The sequence below is a fragment of the Rhea pennata genome, chromosome Z (genome assembly GCF_028389875.1).
Source record: "Rhea pennata isolate bPtePen1 chromosome Z, bPtePen1.pri, whole genome shotgun sequence".
In the NCBI taxonomy this organism is placed as follows: domain Eukaryota; kingdom Metazoa; phylum Chordata; class Aves; order Rheiformes; family Rheidae; genus Rhea; species Rhea pennata.
Window position 1 is genome coordinate 41,509,248 of NC_084702.1, and position 6,088 is coordinate 41,515,335.

The following is a 6,088-nucleotide window of genomic DNA, read 5'->3' on the forward strand; positions in this document are numbered from 1 at the left end:
TGCTGCATTCCCTTACTCACAGGAAACATGGTGTAAAAAACGGTGAATAGTTTTCTACTAGTTTAGCTACATGAACTAGCAGAATCAGATACATTGATATTAGCAGAGGAAAGAGGATAAGAATGGATGACCAAGAGAAAGAAATGATGCTGGCAGCACCAGTCCAGAGTGGCTTAATTGTTTGGGCGAATTTACATTTATGACTTACTACGATCAGCAGAAGGGGTAAGTCCCATTTTTAGCCTTCCCTCTGCTGCTCTATCCCTGGCATTCCACCAGGTCTTGTACTAAGGCAATTCAACTCCCCAATTCAACTTTCAATCCTTTCAGAAGAAAACTTACCAGCAAAGAAAAAAAGAAATCTCACAGAGTGCAACTTTCCAAACTTAAAAAAGGGGAAAAGAGAACCCTGATACCTCCAAAGTACAAGAGAAAGGCATTCAACTAGGTCTGGAAGCAGCAGTATTGTAAGAACACTTCAGAGCACAATCCTAGTAGAAGCCACAGATTTGCGAGTATTGGTGCCTTTCTTCAGCAAACACCACACAACAATATGACACACAATGACACCTGCCCCACCAACTCCTTTGCTGTTATATTTGAGATGACAAGTGGCTCACACTACTTCCAGAAGTACTTTGCAGAGGAAGAGAAGTCAAGCACTAATAAAACCCTAATATTGCTAGACAGAGGGACAGATGGGAAGGTGTGAGTGCAAATTGGTAAATACAAAAATACAAAGTAAGAGATACATAATTTGAATTACTTTCAACGTATTACTTCAAGTTATCACTTTTACTAATTGATAAAAGATGGTCTATAAGTCAGTGGGCAGAGGCTTATACTGTCTAAAAATCATTCTGCTGGAGTCCATTTCCTTTTCTCTAACTTCTTACCTTGATGCCCATTTTCCACTTCTTGATTACTTGTAATTGCTGGGAACATATATAACACAGAACACAAACATGAAATGTATCTTAAGCTTTTCCTACAGAAATTGTTGCACTTACAAGTGCTTACATGAAAAAAGCTGAAATTTCAAAGTGCAGTTTCCCTGGTGGAGTAAAACCTATCCTGAAGCAGGGATTCGGGAAAAAAAAAATCCTTTTTTTTTTTTAATGCATATATGATACCAGGAGCCCCCCCCCCACAACTATTAAAGAGAGGAAAAAATATTTTAGGAAGCACACTTTGATACCATAGCTATCATCTCTGGTACTATTAGTCCATTCATTGTTTCTGGGAAAAAAAAAAAAAAGAGACATGGCAGACAATGTAATTGTGTCTGATGTATAAGTTACGAAACACTGTTGGATAATAAGCTGCTTAATCTAGGAGGATTGAACTAACTGAAGAACATAATGAAAATTTAAACAAAGTGCTGTCAAGCCCTCAGGACAGGGGAGCTGGAAGAGGGCCCACTTGCACATTTCTGCTTGCTGCATTTTTGAAACATGCCTGAAAAGATTAGCTAGAACAGAAATTGAAGAAAAAAAAATCTGTTAAGAATTTGGAACTGCTTATCACTGTTCCCCCACCAGCCCCTATTTACAAGTTTGTTGTCAATGTTATCCTGTCAAGCTGAAAGGGTAGTTGGGTACTAGGATCCCAGGTACAGAGCTGGGAAATTTTCCCTAGTACCCACAGCACCTCACAGCTCCAAGCAGCTTGCAGAATAATCCGCTGATGTAGTCAAACAGGTTTTTAATCTTTGCTTATCAGTCAGTCCTGATTCCACAGCAAGACTATAATAAAATAAAATAAAAAAAAAATTAATGTTTGTTTGCTGTTTGTATTAGGGAAAGGAAAGAAGGTAGCAGAAAATAAAAAAGGGTGAGCAGTTTGCACACTTAGAAGGGAAGCTCAGAACAGGAGCTAGATTGCCCAGGAAAAGCTACAGCTGAGGGTAGAGAGAGTTTTGCTTGGGGAAACTGGCCAAGGTGGAGGATAGGTAGTTGAATAGGAGGAAACTCTCTCAGAAGCTAAGAAACAGCCAAACCTAGATCTCAACAATATGCTTTTGCAGCTCAAGTTAATTAGAACCAAGACTACGGTAGCACCTGGAGGGTCTGCAACCAAGTGACTTGGTTTGAGGCTTGCCTTCATTACCAGAAAAATAGATTCCTCCCAAACTGCACTCCAATAAACTATTTCTATACCAAAATTTCCAGTAAGGCATAGCTAACAGAGGTAGCAAGAGGGCTGAGAAGCGCTGACTTACTTTTGTAAGCAACAAGTTAATGCAGAAGTCTCCTGTTGGAGGAATGTATGTAAACCAAACAGTATCCAACTAAAAAGCCCAGATTAGCACAATGAGTATTAAGCGTGGGTATCCATAAAGGACCAGTGTTATCAGAGAGCTGAGAGCTCAGCACTCCCAGTTGCCCAAGCTGATACTCTGAGTCAAATTTGCTTAAAAGCTAACCAGTGGCAATGTGACACTACTCCCCGGCTCTGCTCAGTTAGGAGGTGTTACAGGGCACACAGTGCAAGTGGGAGGGCTCACCCTGACACACATCTCTGATGCACAACAGCAATCAACCAATGTTATACAACCTAAGCTGAGAAACAAATTGTTAAATATTTTGAAATGGTTTTGAGGTTTAGGTACAGCAAATTACCCACCCAAAGTTACTAAAAAATTAGGCCTAAATCCATGTATGTCTTAGTTCCCTGTTTATAAGGAAAGATCTGAAAGTAATCTGGCAGGGTTTGTGATTATTTTTTTTTTAATGAAAACCATCATAGAAAATGCCACACATGGCATGAAATGCAAGAAATTATGAATCAGATATTCAGTAGAATATTTGGACGAAATATAAATCCTGATGAAATTCCCTGAACCCCGCAGAGGAGGTCAGAAACCTGTGGCAAAAAGAAGTCTGTGATCACGTAATTACTGGATATGTACAGAACTTCCATAAACCTGCACAGAAAATCTGCATTTAAGCTTTTCTTAACATTATAGTACTTTATTCAAATAATCTTCAGGTGAAGTCTTTTTATTAATTTAATTAAAATAACATGTATAGTGTTATATGTACACAGAACAAGCATGCAGTAAAGCACAGTGCATGCTTACAGGGCATGTCTATGTGATACACTTAAAGCAACACTGAGATCACACAGGCTTAACTGGGTGATCCAATAACAATTTACACATCCCCTGGGCAGGATCATCCACTCAAACTCCAAGTTAAGCAGATTGCTGGAGGAAGCATGCACCTCTGCTAAAGCCAGAGGCTTACCTCTAATTCTTGCTGGGTGGATGATAGGAGTAGACCACAGCTCAGGGTGAAGACAAACAAGAAAACAGATTAAGAAGTCATAGAGCACATCTCATCTCTAGGCCTTTCTGCTGATACCATCAGACTAGACAGCTCAAACCACCAAAGTGGAGAAGCAGAAGAGAGACATGAATTTGTATTAATTAGAAAATGAAAGCAGAACAAGAAATAGTGTAAAAAGGGGAACAGAAGAATCGAGGAAGACCATAGAAAGAAAGTCTGCTGTGTGCCATTTTTTCTTTTTTTCATTTCCTCTTAAAAAGTAGCCCTCAGGGAAAGAGGAGACAGTCTCTTAAGCATGTGGCTTAAGGGTGAAATTCTCCCAGTCCAGGTGTCCCCGGTAGCCCATGACTTTAAGTGTCAGAGTTTGGAATGTCAGGGTAATTACTGCTAATGGCACAGTACCCTGGGCAAACTGGCTACCCTTGCATGTGCTTTTACTTTGAGGATACAGTAGCAGGTCACTGCTACTTTCCAAACTTATAAGGTGGGAAGGTTCTCCTCTCTTGGCCCTCCCAGAGATTGTTCCTTTTTTTTTATTATTTTTTTTTTTTTATTTCTACTCATCTCCAGTCGAGACTCTCTAAACCGTTCACTAAATTCCTCTTATAATTTTCCCTTCTACGCTAGCAGCCTTCAGGTTGTAGTATCCTTCTTTGATCTTAGTATCAGGCTTTGCTGGGAACAAGAAGGAGCACTACTCAGTATGTTCTCCATACTGTGCCGGAAGAGCTTTTGTATTCTCTAGTACAGCACCTTTTGTTTCCTTTTGCCTTTTCAGGTTGATTCTTTTAATAATCCACTTTGCTCTTGCTCCACAGCAAATAATTCATCATGAACACATGAGTTACACAAATTACTGTTAGAAGTAATTTTCTCAACACATTGTAATACACCTCTTGTTTAGCACGGATCAAGCAGAGGAGATATTAGTTCAGTATCTAAAAATATGTCCTTTCAATTTTTTGTATTAGGTCTCCTTTTCTGTATTAGTTTGTGTCTCACTTGCTCTTCTCTACAGTCCTTCAGTTTTACATATATGACAAGACAGAACAGAATTTTAGAGGGAACCTGGAAAGTGTGATCTTTCACACATCAGCAGTAAATCTGCTGATTTAGAACTTAGCAGGTCCGTTAATTTTTCTACATCTCAACTTACCCCTAAGCAAAATAAGAATAATCCTGCTTTCTGCAGTATTATTTTATGCAGTATACGTAGCATTATTATGCAGTATTATAGTATTTCTGATGCTCACCTTATGTCACTTTTAGGCCCTTGGGCACATCAGAATAGTAATGTATTCTTACACAACTGGGCAGTCTTCATATCTGACAAAAAAGAGAATCTCAAGGAAGTTTCTAACATTTCTATTACCATATCTTAAATTCAAGTATAGAGTTTTATTGTCTGAAGCTGAGAAATAAATCTATTGACAAAGGTTATTAATGATCTTTTCTTAAGGATAACTGAGATACCATTACTGATGCCATTGCAGCATCATCCTTTCATGCTTGATTGCCAGCAATCCTCTGCATTCTCCATAAAAGCCAAGAAATATCAGGTGGATACTTCAAACAAAGAGAAGGAAATGAGGAGGTGTGGAGTACATGATATATGAGAAGAGGCTCAGGAATGTGGATTTGTTGTGCTTGTTCTCAGAAGAGAAGACTAAGCATGGGTATGTAATTGCTATCTTCAGCTACCTACAGGGAGGTTATAGAGAAACAGATTCTCCTCAGCAGTATGAAGAGCCAGGACAAAAGACAAGAGGAAACACTCAAAAGCGACACCAAAGGAAATTTCATTTTCAAGCATAAGGAAATCTCCTGTGTGTGTGCAGTTAAGCACAGGAAGAGGCAGCCCAGAGAGGCTGCAGAACCTCTACCCTTGAAAATTTCCACACGCCGCTGGCCAAAGCCCTGTGCACTGTCATCTTTGACCTAAGCCCTGCTTTCAGCACCAGACTGGACTAAATGACCTCCACAGCTGCCTTCCAAATTAAAGTATGTTTTGATCCCATTAAATAAGATAAAAACTTTTACCTCAATAAAGTTGAAATTACAAGATGAACCTTTGAACCTGGGGTTAGAGAGCAGGCATTACTCTCTCTCCTGACCTCTTGCCTTACTAAGAGCTACTTGAAAGAAGTAAAGGGTTTTCAACAGTTTGGCAAATTTGTCTTCAATTCCTTGCAAGATGCATTCCCTAAAGACAGTGGGAGCTTGAAAGGATGATGTGTCACTTTAAGTTAAGTGAAGAAAAATAAAAACCCTTTTGAAGACAAACCAAGATCTTCCTGCATGCTTATGAGTGACACAGATTTGAAGAAGGCATGAAGAGTCTACATTGCAAGCCAGAAAGCTGAGTCAGATGCAGATAAGTTACTGGGAAGGGTCAGCCCAGCCAAGGATGCTTCCAAGATTATGTCATCGCCAGTAAATTACACTTTCTTGGCAAGGACGTTATACGGATAGCCTGAATCCCAGGGTACAGTTACAGCTACCCCCTGCAGCCCGCGGCGTGGCCACACACCTCCTGGGTAACAGCAGAGCCTTTCTTCTCACTTATCCCAGCTCCTACCTTTCTGACTTCTCCTCGCCACTTGGCGCGCGCAGAATCTGCGGCAGCGCGCACTAGATGTTTACCTCTTGCTCCACAGTGCCTCCTGAAGCTGCGTGGCTTTAGGGACTAGAGGGGGCTCCCTGAGCCACCCCGCGTGACACGACCTGCCGCCCGGCCGGGCCGAGGCCGCAGCTCTCCCGAGGCCTCCGCCAGGAGCACCTGGGGACAGGCACCCCGC